This window comes from Papaver somniferum, chromosome 4 (genome assembly GCF_003573695.1).
Source record: "Papaver somniferum cultivar HN1 chromosome 4, ASM357369v1, whole genome shotgun sequence".
Classification (NCBI taxonomy): Eukaryota; Viridiplantae; Streptophyta; class Magnoliopsida; order Ranunculales; family Papaveraceae; genus Papaver; species Papaver somniferum.
Genome location: NC_039361.1, coordinates 31,492,432 through 31,513,139, shown reverse-complemented (window position 1 = coordinate 31,513,139; position 20,708 = coordinate 31,492,432). Strand labels below are relative to the sequence as shown.

The following is a 20,708-nucleotide window of genomic DNA, read 5'->3' as shown; positions in this document are numbered from 1 at the left end:
GATGTGGCGTTTAAGGACCATTTATGAGTTAAATTTCAGAGTTCTTTTTTTTAATGGTTATTTTCATTTTATTCCAAGTTTAAGAATGTAAGACTTATTATGATATGGCGTTTGAGAACCATTTATGACTTAAATTTCAGAGTTTTAATTTTTCAATGGTTATTTTTATTTTATTTTATTTGGTTTATCTTATTAGAAACCAAATCCCTTGGCAGTTCAGTGACCTGTGCAATAATTTTGACCGCAATGTGTCAATTAATGATTGTACTACTACTTTCGTTCAATGAGTGTGGTGCAAAAAACTTGGAACTAATATTGCACAAGATTTCAATTGAGTTAGATGTCGTGATGGGTTTTCTTCACCTGAAAGAGCTGATGCTGTAGAAGAGATGGAGGTATTGATAGTTCAGATCGATGGGAAAAAGGATTCTGAAATTGAAGCTGCAAATCAAGATGGGTTTGTTTCTGTTTGAAACAATTAGGGTTTATAGGAAGGATTCGAGTTGGTGATTGAGATGAACTTCAAGGGTTTTGACGGATTTCAGGAATACAGAGTGGTTCGATTTCAAACCAAGTTTCGAATCTGGTGTTGTTAAGTAAGAAATGAAGAAATTCGCAGATGAAATCAGAGAGGAGAAGATTGGGGTTTGTTTATGGTGGTGATTAATGGTTCTGCTTATGGGGTTTGAGTTGGAATGTGAAGCTGAGAGGATGATTGAGATGCTGGCTGATTTAGGTGAAACTGTGACTGAGTTGGAGAATCAGAAGAACATAAAATGGGGTTTTTTGTTGCAGATCAGTAAAGAGAAGGACTGTGCGTTGGAGGTGTTGTTTCTATTAGTCATGGTCCAATGGCTGGTCAGTCCGAGTTCGAGAAAAAGGCTGGAAGTGTTGGTAATGAAGCTGTAAACTAGTTGTGGTTCTTGAGTACAAGCCGAGCATATTAAGCTCAGTCTTGAACCTGAGTTGGAGATGGAAATGCATAATTGAAGCTTAAGTGCTGTAAGCTGGTTTGAGGCACTGGTACAATTGCAGGTAATTGGATTGCAGTATTGCTGTTGCAGTCTAGAACTGATGGGTTAGAGCTGATGCTGTTTAAGGTACTTAACACCTGCTATTATAAGTGCTTAACGTGTCGGTAATGATTTCTAAAACCTTGCAGCTGATGTTTCTTTGTATGAGTATTTTTCATTCTTTTTCATTATGCATATTTGGTCCTCATGCAACAACTTATGAATTATAAAACAAAATATTTAGTAATTTACTGGGTTGTCTACGCAATCAATCACTTATTGCGTACTTATATTGGTTTATATATGTTACAGGCATATTAAGAACAAGCCATACCCAAAATCCAGGTACTGTCGTGGTGTACGTGACCCAAAGATTATAATTTATGATGTTGGGATGACAAAGAAAGGAGTTGATGAGTTCCCCTTTTGTATCCACTTGGTGAGTTGGTAGAAGGAAAATGTATCAAGTGAAGCTTTGGAGGCTACTCGTATTACCTGTAACAAGTACATGACCAAGTTTGATGGGAAGGGCGCCTTCCATTTAAGAGTCAGGGTACATCCTTTCCATGTATTGCGTATAAACAAGATGCTTTCATGGGCTGGACCTGATAGGCTTTAGATTGGTATGAGAGGAGCATTTGGTAAACCCCTAGGTACTTGTGCCAGAGTTAGAATCGGTCAGGTCCTCATATCAGTTCGCTGTAAGGATACCAATGGCAACAATGCCCAGGAAGCCCTTTGTCGTGCCAACTTCAAGTTCCCTGGACGTCAAACGATCATTGTCAGCAGGAAGTGGTATGTTTTCCTATTAATAAGACATCTGCTTATTAATTAAATTTACACGTAAAGAGAGGCAAAAGCTCTTCAAATCTTTAGGCCTGTTACTGGTGTAGATGTGATCATTAACCATTGTTTTTGTATTTATCTTAAGGGGATTCACAAAGTTCAGCCAAAATGACTACTCAAATGGAAGTCATAGAAAAGAATCGTTGCAGACGGTGTCAGTGCTAAGGTTTGTTTTCCATATCCCGTCAATTTTGTTTTCAGAGATGTCCAAGTATCCAGTTTACTAAGATTAATGCATGATTTCTCAATAGAATGATGCAGTGGCAGTAGTGCCTTACCTCCTTCAAGTGCTATTATGAGTATCTCGTATTCTCGTGCCCTACCTACACCCTATGGATACAGAATCGTTGAGATGATGGGTTGGATATTGAGGCGATGTTGTATTTTATTGAGCATTGAAGTGAGTTGCAAGTTGAGATGGATTTGCAGTGTTCAAATGACTGATATGAAGTTGCAGCTGGAGTAGCAAGGCGTGTAACTGGTGGTGGTGAATATTGCAGGTCATGGTGTGACGTGATTACAACTGCAGGCAAGGGTTCTGGTGTGTTATATGGAGTTAATGGTGGTCACTACAGCTGAACTGGAGCAACGAATGGTGTGATTGAATGAGAGAATAAGACTGCAAGTAAGAAGCGGTAGTGGTTGCGATGAAGTGAAGCAGCTGAGATTTGAGCTCATATAGGAGATGGCTAGGTAGCTTATGTGGGTTGTATGGAATTGCTGCTACAGTTGCAGATGCGGTGGTTCAATGCTTGTGTTGCAGGTGCAAGCCATGGCCTGGCCTGGTGAAGCGCCAATATGGATGGAATGAAGCTGTGATGTGCCAGTGCACATGGATCAGGCCAAAACCAATTCAAATCCTGACTCATTTAATCCAGACCCTGACTCGGTTCTAATTAACTCAGTCGGCCAGACCGATTTAACTCGGTCGGCCAAAATCAGTTTGGCTTTACAAATTTACAACTCCGACTCCGTACCATGGTGGCGGAATTAAGTTTTTTTTTTTTGCTAGAAAAAATGAGATATTGATAGAGAGTGGATTACATGGTAGAATTGAGAAATTCAGGGATAAATCCCATCCATTCTCCAGAAGTTCTAGACCTTCTACTAAACTTTGCTGCAAGATCTGCAAGTACAATATGATTTCTACGCAAGAATTGAAACTTAACAAAGCTAAAACTGGGAATAATTGTTTTACAGTCATCTAAGAGTGAGTTATTATACCAAAATAATTGGTTATTATTGAAATTGAAGAGTCAATGACTGTTTTAGCATCACTGACAAAACAAACTTTTTCTAAATCTTTCTCTTTTGCCCACTTCACCGCCTCAGGAAAGCCAGACTTTCCGCCTCCTCAGCATTCCTCACATTCCCGGCTTTGAGTTTGCATCCAAGGAATACACCTGTAATATCATTCATAATCAAACTAATTCCAGATAAGTTAGAGTTCTTGTCATAAGCTGCATCACTAAAGATAATATAGCAGTTTTCAGGCAATTGGCTAGTGAAACTATTCAGATTCCTTCTTCAGTAATAGTCCTAAGGTTATTTTCTTCAAGTCGTTTGGTACCATCCAAGTCGTTTCTCATATTCAATCAGGCTCACAGATTCCTATCTTTTCAATTACAGATTGATTTGAGAAATTGAGATATAACTCTTGGATAATTTTTCGTGATCGAGTCTGACTGTCTAGTTGATTCTCTTGGAATTCTCTTGGTGTTTTCCATACATATTGCCTAGAGAAACATTGGGTGTGGTTGTTAGACCTCTGATTTTCATTTTCTTATGAATAATCAGATTACGTATAAACGTAAATAACCTGATTGTGAGCTTTGTGTATTTTACATAATTATTCAAGTGAAGGATCGGCATATGTGCATCACCAACAACTATTGATTTCCGTCACGTACCCATCGCGCCAAAAATTTATTACAACCGGATCATATGGTGATAAACAACGACCAATTATTGTTCCTAAATTAGGGATTTTTCCAGAATTGGGTTAAGTGGTGCTATCACATAAACCGATCCCGGGTTAAATTTCCGATTTTTTTCCTCTTTTTGGGCGATCATGACATATAAGTACATGTTTGTAGATCGTTACAACTCATACCTGACGATTGGAAGCATTATCACATTCATCTTCCCGGTGATATTGTTCTTGTGCTTGAATAATATCTTAAATCATTCTTTGGTTGACTTTCCCTTCTTCATTCAAAAAATAATGCAAATCGGTAGGATCCAAATCAAGATTATCTGATGCACCCACTTTTTCATCACTATTAGAGTCTTCATTGTCACTATAAAGTTTCATTTTTGCTAAGAAATCAAAAACCCTAGTTTTTTTTTTTTTCCAAATACTTCTTCTTTCCCTCCAAACCTTAGAAGAGTAAATGAATTTCTATTCTAATCATAACACTATATCAAACTCAAACACTAACTAATTTAACTATATTTTGCGTTTCCTCCCTTGCCAAGATCGTTAATTGGCGTTTCCTCCCCCAAAAGATTGAAATTAGTGTCGCCTCTCATTGTTAGCTTTTCCATCCGTTGCTCGGTTAGCTGAGTCAGCATCTGTGCACGCGTAGTGTAAATTTTATATGTCATTAGTTAACTAAATTACTAAATTAACTTAATTAATCATCACTAATGAATAAAGTCATATTACTACTACATAAACAGGTGGACAAGGGGTTTCCAAAAATTACTTTTTAATGGTCCTTCTTGTTTTATAGTCATAGGACCAAAATAATTACACTAGACCCTAAACTAACCAGGTTTATTATCAGTCTTAAAATTAGAAGGCTATTATTGGGGCGTCACATTCTATTAGCGGGGCATCACCCAATAGGACAAAAACGGGTCACCCATAAGTAATATCAAAAACCCTTATCTCAAATAATTTTGTAATGACTAAACAACCCTTATTTAGTTAATTTTAATATAATTTAATTACATAAAAATTAAATTAATGAATTTTGTTGTATACTTGGTGAATTCTGGGACAAAGTTTTTGTGGGAAGAAAAACTGCCGTAAAATAAATATCTACGGTTGGAAATAATCCAAATCTAGACGTAAAATCACTTCTACGGTTGGAAATATTCCAAACCTGGACGTAAAATCACATCTACGGTTGGAATTAAAAGAAAACTTGACATAAAATCTGATTCTACGGTTGGAACTAAAAGGAACCTGGACGTAAAATGAGCTTCTACGGTTGGAACTAATTCAAACCTGGACGTAAAACTACATGCAAATAAAATTCTACGGTTGGAATTAATTCAAACCTGGACGTAAAATCACTTTTACGGTTGGAAATAATACAAACCTGGACGTAAAATCACTTCTACGGTTGGAATTAAAAGAAAACGGGACGTAAAATCGGATTACGGTTGGAATTAAAAAAACCTGGACGTAAAATGAGCTTCTACGATTGGAACTTATCCAAACCTGGACGTAAAATTACATGCAAATAAAATTCTACGGTTGGAATTAATTCAAACCTGGACGTAAAATCACTTCTAGTTAAAGGGTAATCTAGACATTTTGTATATGTGTTAGAATATCCCATAACCACTTTTATGGACATTAAGAATTCAAGTGAAGCCCTCTAATGGAGTGTGACGCCCCAATAATAGCCTTCTAAAATTATGCCCCAATAATTACACCCAACCCGATATATATATCAGAATAAAACATCAATTCTACATGTGATTCGGAAAAATCAAATACATGTTTTCTACGTTATCATGCACTATAGCTCCATGACCTATGCCTTGGCTTACCTGGTTCAGTAATGGTCACCTAATGGTGAACGTTTTAGGAGAGGCCCCCACACCCATAACAAACAATCAAAAAGTGAAAGAGAATGAGGACAAAATTTTCTTCCGAAAACGATAGCAGTCACCACCATTAATCTTGTATTTCTGAAAAGTTTCTTACTAAAACAAGAAAAAACCCTAAATTAAAATCGAAGGTGAACACTTGTGTTTGTTTTTGAGGCTGGTTTATTGTTCTTCCGCAGCCGTCCCATCTTCTTCATCTTCTCCATCTATCTTCAGCTGTGCAACAGAACAAGTGTGATATTCTTCCTTCTCCGTCTCTTTAATCACTTAGATTATTCACCGTTCTCTTTTCTTTGTTTTTTTTTCAAATGTGTAGATCTAAATCTAACTTAAAATGAAAAATTCTTCTATTTTGACAGATTGCAGGCAGCTGGTATCCTCTTCATCTTGAAGTCTAAATGGAGTAACTACACAGTGATTTGCTCTCATTTACTTCATTAAATATATTAGTTTAGAACTTTTAATGAATGGGACCATTATTTATGGATGGGGTTTAGAACTTTCCTTTTTGTTTTTAAGATTGATAGTGGGTACCATTTGTATAGAATGAGCAATGATATGATAGCAATCATGTTTTTGATGTTCTTTTAGGGATTTGTTAATATTATCTGGTGGTCTCTCCTTTTTTGTGTTATTAATTAGAGAAAAAAAAAGAAAATCTACCCATTGGGTGCGAAAAACAAAAGCAAAACGTCAGCATCAGATTTTGTTTTTTTTGTTTTTTTATTGTTATTTGATTAGAATTTTAAGTCATTTTTTTGTTATTATTACAGGAATCAAAGATCGACATCGTGGTATTCCTACTCACTCTACTCACTCTTCCATATACAAGTCGAATTTCAGGACTCCTGCCGAGGATGAAGACAGGGCACTTTAAAACTTCCTATTCCTCCTTATTTGGTACTGGGCCCACTGAATAATTATGATATGTGTGACAAGTATGGATTACTCTTCCGTGGTAAACTATTCCAAGACCTTGTGAAGACGAAGGCACACTCTCTGACAAGGTATCATTATAAGGATGTGAGCGACATCCTAAATTTGCACACATCAAGTTGGCTTTCTAGAGTGTATTCCACAATCGCGAAACAAAAACTCACATACTACACAGTTACAGTGGGTACTGTGGTGGCCATTATCATGTCATCAGATGGTGCACTCATACATAGTTGTCTTCAAGTTGTTCCCTAAGCATAAGAAAAGTACTATGAGTTTAGTAGTGAAGTTATTTTGATGTGGCGTTTAAGGACCATTTATGAGTTAAATTTCAGAGTTCTTTTTTTTAATGGTTATTTTCATTTTATTCCAAGTTTAAGAATGTAAGACTTATTATGATATGGCGTTTGAGAACCATTTATAACTTAAATTTCAGAGTTTTAATTTTTCAATGGTTATTTTTATTTTATTTTATTTGGTTTATCTTATTAGAAACCAAATCCCTTGGCAGTTCAGTGACCTGTGCAATAATTTTGACCGCAATGTGTCGATTAATGATTTTACTACTACTTTCTTTCAATGAGTGTGGTGCAAAAAACTTGGAACTAATATTGCACAATATTTAACTTGAGTTAGATGCCGTGATGGGTTTTCTTCACCTGAAAGAGCTGATGCTGTAGAAGAGATGGAGGTATTGATAGTTCAGATCGATGGGAAAAAGGATTCTGAAATTGAAGCTGCAAATCAAGATGGGTTTGTTTCTGTTTGAAACAGTTAGGGTTTATAGGAAGGATTCGAGTTGGTGATTGAGATGAACTTCAAGGGTTTTGACGGATTTCAGGAATACAGAGTGGTTCGATTTCAAACCAAGTTTCGAATCTGGTGTTGTTAAGTAAGAAATGAAGAAATTCGCAGATGAAATCAGAGAGGAGAAGATTGGGGTTTGTTTATGGTGGTGATTAATGGTTCTGCTTATGGGGTTTGAGTTGGAATGTGAAGCTGAGAGGATGATTGAGATGCTGGCTGATTTAGGTGAAACTGTGACTGAGTTGGAGAATCAGAAGAACATAAAATGGGGTTTGTTGTTGCAGATCAGTAAAGAGAAGGACTGTGCGTTGGAGGTGTTGTTTCTATTAGTCATGGTCCAATGGCTGGTCAGTCCGAGTTCGAGAAAAAGGCTGGAAGTGTTGGTAATGAAGCTGTAAACTAGTTGTGGTTCTTGAGTACAAGCCGAGCATATTAAGCTCAGTCTTGAACCTGAGTTGGAGATGGAAATGCATAATTGAAGCTTAAGTGCTGTAAGCTGGTTTGAGGCACTGGTACAATTGCAGGTAATTGGATTGCAGTATTGCTGTTGCAGTCTAGAACTGATGGGTTGGAGCTGATGCTGTTTAAGGTACTTAACGCCTGCTATTATAAGTGCTTAACGTGTCGGTAATGATTTCTAAAACCTTGCAGCTGATGTTTCTTTGTATGAGTATTTTTCATTCTTTTTCATTATGCATATTTGGTCCTCATGCAACAACTTATGAATTATAAAACAAAATATTTAGTAATTTACTGGGTTGTCTATGCAATCAATCACTTATTGCGTACTTATATTAGTTTATATATGTTACAGGCATATTAAGAACAAGCCATACCCAAAATCCAGGTACTGTCGTGGTGTACGTGACCTAAAGATTATAATTTATGATGTTGGAATGAAAAAGAAAGGAGTTGATGAGTTCCCATTTTGTATCCACTTGGTGAGTTGGTAGAAGGAAAATATATCAAGTGAAGCTTTGGAGGATGATCGTATTAGCTGTAACAAGTACATGACCAAGTTTGCTGGGAAGGGAGCCTTCCATTTGAGAGTCAGGGTACATCCTTTCCATGTCTTGCGTATAAACAAGATGCTTTCATGTGCTGGAGCTGATAGGCTTCAGATTGGTATGAGAGGAGCATTTGGTAAACCCCTAGGTACTTGTGCCAGAGTTAGCATCGGTCAGGTCCTCTTGTCAGTTCGCTGCAAGGATAACAATGACAACAATGCCCAGGAATCCCTTCGTCGTGCCAACTTCAAGTTCCCTGGACGTCAAACGATCATTGTCAGCAGGAAGTGGTATGTTTTCCTATTAATAAGACATCTGCTTATTAATTAAATTTACACGTAAAGAGAGGCAAAAGCTCTTCAAATCTTTAGGCCTGTTACTGGTGTAGATGTGATCATTAACCATTGTTTTTGTATTTATCTCAAGGGGATTCACAAAGTTCAGCCGAATTGACTACGTCAAATGGAAGTCAGAGAAAAGAATCGTTGCAGACGATGTCAGTGCTAAGGTTTGTTTTTCATATCCCGTCAATTTTGTTTTCAGAGATGTCCAAGTATCCAGTTTACTAAGATTAATGCATGCTTTCTCAATAGAATGATGCAGTGGCAGTAGTGCCTTACCTCCTTCAAGTGCTATTATGAGTATCTCGTATTCTCGTGCCCTACCTACACCCTATGGATACAGAATCGTTGATCTGATGGGTTGGAGATTGAGGCGATGCTGTATTTTATTGAACATTGAAGTGAGTTGCAAGTTGAGATGGATTTGCAGTGTTCAAATGACTGATATGAAGTTGCAGCTGGTGTAGCAAGGCGTGTAACTGGTGGTGGTGAATGTTGCAGGTCATGGTGTGACGTGATTACAACTGAAGGCAAGGGTTCTGGTGTGTTATATGGAGTTAATGGTGGTCACTACAACTGAACTGGAGCAACGAATGGTGTGATTGAATGAGAGAATAAGACTGCAAGTAAGAAGCGATAGTGGTTGCGATGAAGTGAAGCAGCTGAGATTTGAGCTCACATAGGAGATGTCTAGGCAGCTTCTGTGGGTTGTGTGGAATTGCTGCTACAGTTGCAGATGTGGTGGTTCAATGCTTGTGTTGCAGGTGAAATCCATGGCCTGGCCTGGTGAAGCGCCAAGATGGATGGAATGAAGCTGTGATGCGCCAGTGCACATGGCTCAGGCCAAAACCAATTCAAATCTTGACTCATTTAATCCAGAACCTGAATCGGTTCTAATTAACTCAGTCAGCCAGACCGATTTAACTCGGTCGGCCAAAATCAGTTTGTCTTTACAAATTTACAACTCCGACTCCGTACCATGGTGGCGGAATTAAGTTTTTTTTTTCTAGAAAAAATGATATATTGATAGAGAGTGGATTAAATGGTAGAATTGAGAAATTAAGGGATAAATCCCATCCATTCTCCAGAGGTTCTAGACCTTCTACTAAACTTTGCTGCAAGATCTGCAAGTACAATATGATTTCTACGCAAGAATTGAAACTTAACAAAGCTAAAACTGGGAATAATTGTTTTACAGTCATCTAAGACTGAGTTATTATACCAAAATAATTGGTTATTATTGAAATTGAAGGAGTCAATGACTGTTTTAACATCACTGACAAAACAAACTTTTTCTAAATCTTTCTCTTTTGCCCACTTCACCGCCTCCAGGAAAGCAGACTTTCCGCCTCCTCAGCATTCCTCACATTCCCGGCTTTGAGTTTGCATCCAAGGAATACACCTGTAATATCATTCATAATCAAACCAATTCTTGATAAGTTAGAGTTCTTGTCATAAGCTGCATCACTAAAGATAATATAGCAGTTTTCAGGAAATTGGCTAATGAAACTATTCAGATCCTCTTCTTCAGTAATAGTCCTAAGGTTATTCTCAGGTGCAGAATTACTTAAGTAGGTATTTGTATCATTAACTAACATAAGAGCCAGTCTAGTAGTAACATAGTGATTAAGGTTTTTCCCTTGAAAAGTGTTGAGACATCTCTCTTTCCAGATACTCCAAGCAATCGTAAAAACAACCCCAGCTTTAGATTTTAAACTGTCATTAGAGAGCCATTTACTAATCCAGTCCTGCAAGTTAACATTTGAAGCACTATCTTGCTCGATAATGTCTGCATAAGGAGTAAGTGACCAAACAGACTTAGAGAACTCACATTGTATACTGATATGTTCAGGGGATTCAATTATACCTGAGTTGCACATATTGCAAGAAGAATCATGACCATTAGAGTATCTATGAAGTACAGATTTGGCAGGGAGAATATTTTCATGACATTTCCAAGCAAAAATTTGAACTTTAGGTAAAATAGGAAGTTCCCACAGAGATTTATAAAAAGGATTACTATTCTGTGAATTATTCAAAAACTCATGTTGGTCAGAAATGATTTTATAGGCAGATTTCACCGAAAACATGCCATTTTTAGTATGTGGCCAAACAAGCATGTCATCCCCTGATAATGGTATCCTAGTACCTAGAATATTCCTAGCATTCTGTTGAGTAAAATAAGCGTTAAAAAGATCAGGTTTCCAAGATTTCGTGTCTTCATCAATAAAAGCAGAAACAAGAAAATTAGGATTGGGATTTGAGATAAACTTAGGTTCACAGACGTTTGGGATCCAATTGTCAGTAAATGCATTAATATTTTCACAATTCCTAACTTTCCATATGGAATTCTGCCTAATGAGCTCTAGACCTCGACTAATACTCCTCCAGACCCATGAAACATCAGCCTTTTTAGGACTATGAAGGGGGTGGCAGTTTTTAAAGTACTTGCACTTCAGGATGATAACACAAAGCAAATCAGGTTTATGAATAACATTCCAAGCAGTCTTAGTTAAAAGAGAAAGGTTGACATGTTTAAGATTACAAAATCCAAGACCTCCCTGATATTTATGTGTACAAATTCTTGGTCAACTCCTTAAGTAAATTCCCCCCGGACTGGACTTACTGATAGGTGTCTAAAACACCTAATTTTATATCTAGTATTTGTGCTTTCTTTGCTACTTTTCTTGTAAATTATGTATCTTATGTTTGCTTTTGAGTTTATTAGGTGCGATGGAGTCATTATGATCAAAAGAATGAGAAAACATCTATTTGGAGTGTAAAGAAAAAAAAAAGATCAACTCACACGTGACTATGCGAGTTATATTTGGAGCAGGCTATGTTGCGTAAGGAGTGAAGAATGAACGGTCAGTTTTTTGAGACTGACAAGCCAAAATAATTGGAGGTGGTCCTTATGTGACGTACTGGGTGCCTATATCAGTTTTAATCATTATCTACCAAAAGAGAGAAAATTTGTGCATCTCGTTTTCTTCTTCTTCATTACATCTTACATGAATTTCAGAAAAGAAAAATGAGGGAGACTGCGCTATTGATTGTTGCTGATGAAGAGAGATAAATGGGGATTTGATAACTTGTGAAGTTGAGAAGGGCAGGGAAGAACAAGATGCTGTCTGAGTTCGAGAAGAAGCTGTTGCGGAGGAGAAAATCAGATCGAATTGAGTGATTCAAATCGAGAAGAAATTGAGATAAAGAAACTTAGGGTTTTGCTGTATTCAATCGAATCAAGAAATTAGAGTTGAGAAAAGGGGATCTGGTGCGAATTGAAACAAGGGGTTTGTGTTGATTTTCTATTCTGAAGGAAGAACCTGGTGGATTTATATGAAGATTAAATGAGAAAAGGGGGTTTTGAACTGAGAAGGAATTAGGGTTCGAAATTGGGTTTCTGAAGATGTTGCAGGTGATTTGCGAGATGGTGCTCGAGCCTTGAAGGAAGTATGGTAGCTGTTATGGTGTTTCTATGTGAAATAGCAGTTGCAGTTGCAGGTGATAAGTCTGATGGCAGAGATGTTCACTGAGAATGATAATCTCTGGTGGTTATGCAGGTGATTCTTGCACTACCAGAATGAAGTTGCAAATGAAGTCTGAACTGGAGATAAGATGCTTGAGCAGTGGCGGTTGAACTGTGATTGAGTCTGAATTGGAAATGGACTGTGCTGGTACTGAAACTGCTATGGGTAATGGTTGTAACTTTAGGCGAGGAAGGATTAAGCAGGGACAGGTGATGTTCGCTGTGTGTTTGAGGTGCAGTTGAGCTGAACTGAATTGCAGTTGGAGCTGTTGCCGCCAAGGAATTGAGTAGCTGACGGCTTTGAAGCGTTGGCTGCAATAGAGCAGCTGGGAGTGAAGTGCAATTACAAGTGATACTGTCAGGTTGATTACAGATGGAGAAGTTGAATGGTCGATGTGGCCTCACGTAATGCTGCAATGGAATAGTGAGTAACAGATGTGCTGCTGCAGAATGGGTAGTGATGATTATGAGAATTGGTTGCAGCTGCAGTTATGTTATGGTGTTGAGTTGCATAATCTGGACTGAGAATGAACTGGTGTTGCTCCGATGGCAAGAGGACAAGAAATGTGGACTGAAGAGCAGATTACATGGGCTGAGAGGATGAATGGAAGCTGGGGAATTGGTTGAGTGATGCAGTTGTCGTGGTTAGATCGAGATGGTTGTTTCTATGTGAAATAGTCGAGTTGCAGGCAGATGTTGATGCCAGCTCAGAAGTGGATGCAGTTGCAGGTTGGTGGTTGTAACAAGATTAAGAAGACCATGCTGTTACTAGTGATACTGAGGGTCTCTGGTGAAGTTGAAATGGCTGCTAGTGAAGCTGTTCTGGTGATTACAGTGGCAGAGATGGGTGTCTGCAGTTATGAGCAGTATTGAGAGATGCAAACTGGTGTTTTGCAAGTGATGGGATTGGAAGGTTGAGTTGCATTTGTTGTTGCAGTCAAGAGAAGCTGAAACTGGTGGAAGAGTGTTGCTTCCCTGGTGTGATGCATGAATGTTGCAGTTGAAGGAACAGTATGGTTGAGTTATGGAGGTTGTGGATATGTTGAGCTTGTGCAGGTACAGTGACTGAAGCTGGCTCTGTTAGTTTCCAAGCTATTGCAGGTGATTGGTGTTGTAGTGTGAAGTATAGATGCATGTGTAGGAGTGCAGTGCCGTAATGAATGCAATGAGTTTGCAGAGGTGATGTTGCAGCTGTGAAAGGGTGAGAAGTCAGGTCCAGTTGTTGTGTATGGCTGAAGTGGTTGTTGCAGGTTATGCTAGGTGCAGTTGGACTGGAGTAGCTTGCAGATACACAAAACTGACTAGGTTAGAGAGTTTATGGCCTGAGAAGTGACAGAGTCCTAAACCAGAATTGCAGAGACAGTGCGAAAACGCAGCTAGAATGGCAAGACGAGGGTACTAGTTCCGGTTGCCGGATTTCGGAAAGGAAAGTGGGAATCTTAATGTTTCATTGGATCGTGAAGGGGGTATGAGTCGGACGCAAGAGTTGGCCGCGGGATATATGAGTTTGGAGTCGCGCTTTTGGGTATGTTTTTGCAAGAACAAGGAATTGGCTTAAATTCATTTGTGAACCTATGGGTTGCAGAGAAGGAGGGATGAGCTGCTGGAAGTACACATTTGCCTGGTGACAGTTTCCGATGACAAAGGCGGCCAGAGACAGTTTCCGGTGCAGGATTCCGACGATGGCCGGATTCCGGCGATGACGTCAGCAATCCGGAGACCCACTTTTGGACCCAGATTTTCCATAAGAGACTTTCACACATGGGCTTGGTAAACCACTTGGAGATGTGTTTTGAGAAGACCTAATATTGGAAAGAGTATCCTTTTGGAAGGGGAGAAGCATATAAATAGAAAAGTCTTTCTCTAAACCTAGATTTCTCCAGAAGGGAGGCTTCTATTTTTGGTTCTAGGGTTAGAAACATGAATTTTCTTTTTCTCCTTGTTATGAACTCCTATGCCATGAGTACTTAATTTTATTATTGGTTAAGGAATAAGTTGGATTTCCAACTATGGGTTTTCATTCAATAAATTAGTTTTGTCTCCATATTGTCGATTATGATTCACTATTTATCTTGTCTTATGATTTGAATACTTGTTTGATCGAGTCGCGAATCGTTTGATTTTGTGTTCATCTCCATTGCTAGATTAGGATTTATTATACGCAAAAGTGATAGATTCCTGATTACAAGTAGCATGATTGTGATTATTGCTTGTAGTAATACATCCTAGTAGTCACATGTGAGTCATAACCTTTGTTAAAACGGATTAGTGCTTTTACACGTTCGTTTGCATTGATTAGTCTTATTTCATAGAACTTAGTGCTCTTAAGGAGTTAAACTTAATTGTCCTTTTACACTTTAGGTTGCTTTTTAGGAAGAATTCACATTCGCATCTTTTAATGTGTTTGTTGATGACAAGAGGAAATTAACGGGATATTCTTGCGATCAAGGTATCCTAGGACTTTTGATAAAAGTTGAGATTAAATATCAATTCTAGTTACTGTTACAAATTCATGTTTGTGAATGAAGACTAATCCTTGACCAATATCTTCATCTTATTGATTTGCTTGTTTATTTCATTATTTGCTTTTAGTTTATTTTCCTTTACATAAAAATCAGAAATCCCCCCTTGTTTATCTAAGAAACCGAAACATATTGACAACCTAGTCCTCTCTGTGGGAATGATCCTTTCTTACCCTTGCTATATTTTATATTTTAAGTTGTAAGAAAGTAATATTATTTTTGACGCATACGACAGCGATCACTTACCCACCAGAAGTCTCTTTGAGACGATTCCATACTATTGATAATATTATCAGGAATAGTAAAAGTATTCATATGATATATGGGAGAAGTTTTTAGCACATTTTGAACCATCACAGACCTACCTGCCTGATTAAATTGTTTACCTTTCCATTTAGCAACTCTTTTATCAAAATGTTCATTAAGATGATTGAAGGAATCAGTTCTAGATTTCGATATGAACAGAGGAATACTTAAGTATTTTTCGTCTAAAGCTATCTTCTTAACTTTGAGATCATTAATGAGAGAAACTGCATGCTCAGGGTGCACATTATTACTAAAGAAACAACCTGATTTCTGGAGGTTAATTACTTGTCCTGAAACTAAACTAAAATCTTTAATAAGACTCAAAAGATTTTGAGCTTCAGAGTGAGAAGCTTTTGGAAAGATGAAACAGTCATCTGCAAAAAGCAGATGACTAATACTCGGTGCTTCCTTATATACTTTCAAACCATAAATAAGTTGACAATTTTCAGCATGAAGAAGATATCGAGAAAATAATTCCATAACCAAAATGAACAGGTATGGAGACAGGGGATCACCCTGCCTCAGACCCCTTGTTGGTCTATAGGTTTTGCACGACGAACCATTTAACATAATGGAAATACTTGTAGTGCTGATACATTGGTGTATTAAGTCACACCAATGCTCAGAGAAGCCAAAGGATTTAAGTATGTCCCTTAGGAAAGATCATTCGACTCTGTCAAAGGCCTTAGACATATCTAATTTAAGGCCCATGACACCCCATTTGTCCTTTTTCCTTTTTCTTTTCATAGTGTGGACCAACTCGTGAGCAATAATGACATTATCTTGAATATGTCTTCCTAGGACATAAGCAGATATGGGCTAATCATTTTGCTCAAAAGAGGCTTCATTCTATTTACAAGAATCTTACAAATGATTTTGTAAATCCATCTTACAAAAACAAATGTGTTTTTGCTCATCTGAAGACTCTGCTTGGACCTTCTAAGGCGATCGATGGCTCCCATTGCTCACAAAATGCAAGAAAGTGTAGGAGATAAATCGTGGCTCAGGATGCATCCCCTTCTGACGCCTGCATCCAACGTCCAAAATTTGAGTTCACTGTCATAAATTTCCATACGTTACATGCATAGTGACATAAAGGTGGAGTTACCAAAGATAAGCTCCAAATCTGCGATTCAATGCCGTATTTATCAATTGCCAAAGAGGAACTTACCCTTCAACCTAATCTGCATCAGTTGTTCATACGTTACGAATTAAAAGAAAATTCCTATTAACTGCTCCAGTATTGCCGCTAATCAATCCCTCTGGATATGTTCAACTATATAAACCTCAAAGAGAGGTTGTCATACACTGTCAAGGTATTACTCGATCACTTCTCTGTAAGTTTGAATATGTACGATTTTTATTTGCAAATTTTTCTTAAATTTTTATTTGATTTAGTTGTTGTTAACAGTTGACAATTGTTTTTCTATAATTTTTATTGGTAGAGCCATCAAAGAAGAGGTATGATCATTCCAAACTCTCACAATACTTTTAAAACTCTCTATTTTCACCTTGCTCTTCTTTGCCATAGTAATCAGTGATGAAAAAGCTCATCTCCACCTTGGAACTTGGATGCCATAGAATACTATGAGGTGCATATATATTGTGCAGATGTCTACTTATTTATATAAAAATAGTTTGTTTCATTGTTTTCTCAGTTGTTGTATACATATATCTTTGGTTCCCGTTATGATTCATCTTTTTGCAGATAAATTAGATTTTCCAAGTGAATGTTTGTTTTGGCACAAATATGTGAAAAAATTTCTCGGTTTGAGGTTCATAAGTGACATTTTGCTGCAATTATCCCTTTAAAATTGCACAAGCAATGACTATTTGATAGATGTAATTCAATAACCGTGTAATCATTCTTTTTTGATCAGTTTATATGTTCAAGTTGATTCTTCATATTTTTGCTGCTTAAACAATGCAGTATTTCATAACATTCATGCGCACAGTAGTTCAGGGTACGAAGGTTAAATATGCTCAGTGTTTGTATATCATGCATTTTGATCACCACGCCATTTCATATAGAGACTGCTACCTAAATACACATTGAAAATGGTTCGCGGTATCTAGCCTGCCCTGCGTGTCATAAGTAAACTTTTGGGATGATGGTGACCTGTGATGGACCAAACTGTGGATCGAATTCTGGGAAGATCAACACAGTTGACTATACGAAGTGTTTCTTGGGACCTATGAACATGTTTTTGATTGAGCATGGTCATCCTGTATTTTTGTGGCTCCTTCCTCAATGTCTGATTTTGGATTCTATATTTCTTTGCAATATGAAAAAAGATGATTTAAAACCAATCTTTCTCTACATTGGGAAATAAGATCGGCAAAAATGACAGTACTTACACGTTAATGTATCTCCGTCCTTACCTTTCTTCTACATTTTTCTATTTGTTATCTTATATAAATCCCAATTCATACTGTGCTATCAAGAGGGAAGAGGTCGAATTTTTTTGTTTAGTGTAGCATCACAGGTGTATTTATATGCCTAGCGTTTTTAGGGGCCACTCAAAAGGAATTAGGGGCCACCTTTTTATTCCCATCCATTGAAGGAGGTTAAGGGATGTGTTAAAAATAAAAATTATCTATATTGTCCTTCACCTTTATACTAAATCTAAACCTATATCCTTTATTTTCATAATCATATCATTCCACTTCTTCTTCTCTTTTCCACCCATTGAAATTTTTTTCCATCATTTTAATTTTGATTGAAAACAAAGATCATCGATCAAACAAATGTTATGATTGATTGTTTAAAATTAAAACCCAAAATTCATAAACCTTAAAGTTGAAACTTAGAACATCAAAAAAAAAGGAGTTCAACAAACAAAACGAATAGATGATAGTAGTTGTGATTCAAAATTAGGATTTGATTACTTGAAATCAAAAATTTGATCCGAAAATTTTCTTGGATTTACAGTAGCAGAAACATAATCGGTAGATAACTATCTATTTTACCTACCAATTATGGTTGATGTTCTTGGATTTACACTAGCAGAAACATAATCGGTAGATAATAATCTACTTTACCTACCGATTATGGTTGATGTTCTTCGTTTCTTAAGAACATCAACCATAATCGGTAGGTAAATTGATCGATATCTACCGATTATTCTTGATTCTAAAAATTAAATTTCTCTGTACAAAAAGTTACGCACAATCGATAGATAATGAACATCATTAACTACCGATTGTGAAAGTAGAAAATTTTGAAACTTTTGTTAAGTTTTGAAAATTTGAATTTGAGGCCATGAACACAATCGGCAGATAATAAGCATCACTTATTAACACAATTCACTTCCGATTATGGTAGTACTAAAATTCGAAAATTCAGTATATTCAGAGGTTAAAGTAACACACTTTACTACCGATTATGGTAGTACCAAAGTTCGAAAATTTTAGGATTTTGGCAAAATCATATTTTGGGGCCAATATACATTCGGAAGTCAAATTTACTACCGATTATGGTAGTACTAATATTCGAAAATTGAATATATTCGGAGGTTAAAGTAACACAGTTTACTACCGATTATGGTAGTACCAAAATTCGAAAATTTTAAGATTTTGCAAAATCACATTTTGGGGCCAATATACATTCGGAAATCAAATTTACTACCGATTATGGTAGTACTAATATTCGAAAATTGAGTATATTCGGAGGTTAAAGTAACACACTTTACTACCGATTATGGTAGTACCAAAGTTCGAAAATTTTAGGATTTTGGTAAAATCTCATTTTGGGGCCAATATACGTTCGGAAGTTAGATTTACTACCGATTATGGTAGTGCTAAAATTCGAAAATTTAGTATATTCGGAGGTTAAAGTAACACACTTTACTACCGATTATGGTAATACCAAAGTTCGAAAATTTTAGGATTTTGGCAAAATCTCATTTTGGGGACAATAAACATTCGGAAGTCAAATTTACTACCGATTATGGTAGTACTAAGATTCAAAAAATGAATATATTCGGAGGCTAAAGTAACACAATTTACTACCGATTATGGTTGTACCAAAGTTCGAAAATTTAAGGATTTTGGCAAAATATCATTTTGGGGCAAATATACGTTCGGAAGTTAAAGTAACACACTTTACTACCGATTATGGTTGCACCAAAGTCGAAAATTAAAGGATTTTGGAAAAATCTCATTTTGGGACCAATATACATTCGGAAGTTAAAGTAACACACTTTACTACCGATTATGGTTGTACCAAAGTTCGAAAAAGCAAAAAAAAAAAAAAAAATCCCTCAAATTTTTTTATCACCCGAATCCTGCTCAAACTACCGAATATCGAAGGGTAATTTTGTCATTACGAAATATGGAAGATAAGGGGTGAACACAATTTAGGATTGTGTGACCTTTTTTGTTTTATTGTTGGCCCCTAATTCCTTTTGAGTGCCCCTAAAAACGCTATGTTTATATGTATTCAGTTGGGAAAGCTGATTTTTTTTTTTGTTTGTTTCTTTATCTCAAGTTGCTTGACAAATTTATGCTCACTTCCTCTTCTACTTTGATGAACTTTAATTTTCTGCAAGAGATTGCCATGACTTCGGTGGATCGGAAGAATTAACAACTGTAGTGTGCAGCTATGGACTTATCAATGCTCGGCTCCAGAATAATGGTTAAACCTAAGAGGATTTAATTTATATGCGATGCTTCTTTTCGGGAAAATATATACTCATACATTGCTAAAATAAAATGCTAGCACAGACGTGGCAGCTTCATAGTTTCAATTACATTTTCTGCACCCATTGTTCTTAAGCGATATCTTTATGGAGAAAGACGCTACCTTTAGATATGCAAGCTCATGTTCAGCTGACAGTTTATAAGTTTAAATTGGACATTTCTTATAGATAAGCTGATCGAATGGGTTATCATCCTTCATTTGTATTTAGGATACTGACAACATTTTTTTATTTTTAACGAGGACAGAAAACTTGAGATTTTAGGCGAGCTCTTTTCAGGAGTTGTATCAGATTCTATGAAAAAAACTTGACCAGCAAAACATACAGACTGTAGTGCACCATCATTATGCTCAAATGTGATTCGTGGTCGGTTACGGGATACAGGTTTTACGAAATCAGTGGCTGTCCAGTAGTAGAATGCATGTATCTGGATGTCGTCACCTGAGCAGCTAGACATTTATATGGCTTCGCTTCACAAATTTTACGTTGTAAGTTTTAGTATGTTTCTAAGAAAAAATTAGTTGAACATATGATTTTCTGAAATTTTTTATACTCGAAAAAACCGTCATGTCTTTTGTATATTTTGTTGAACTGATTAAATTTTTTTGTTTAGTCTAGGGTTTATACAATGATGATTGGCATGGGAGTATACAATCTAGATAACAAAGCCCCGATCCGCACTTTTGAACCTGCTTAATGAAATTGTTGCTGCAACTGTGGAAGCATATAATTTTGAACGATAGTGGACGGGATGAGTATTGGTAGGAAGAGAATAATACTTGCTACTTGATAGAAATAGTATTTAGTCTATGCCATCTATTGCATATTACTTGCTGATTGTGCAATAGTTGCCCG

At 36.8% G+C, this 20,708-nt stretch overlaps 2 pseudogenes; both read left to right on the top strand.

Moving 5' to 3' along the window:
* The first annotated feature begins 666 nt into the window (after positions 1-666).
* Positions 667-3,038, top strand: LOC113272283 (annotated as a pseudogene).
* Positions 3,039-8,329: 5,291 nt separating this feature from the next.
* LOC113273697 lies at positions 8,330-9,128 on the top strand (annotated as a pseudogene).
* Positions 9,129-20,708: the final 11,580 nt, after the last annotated feature.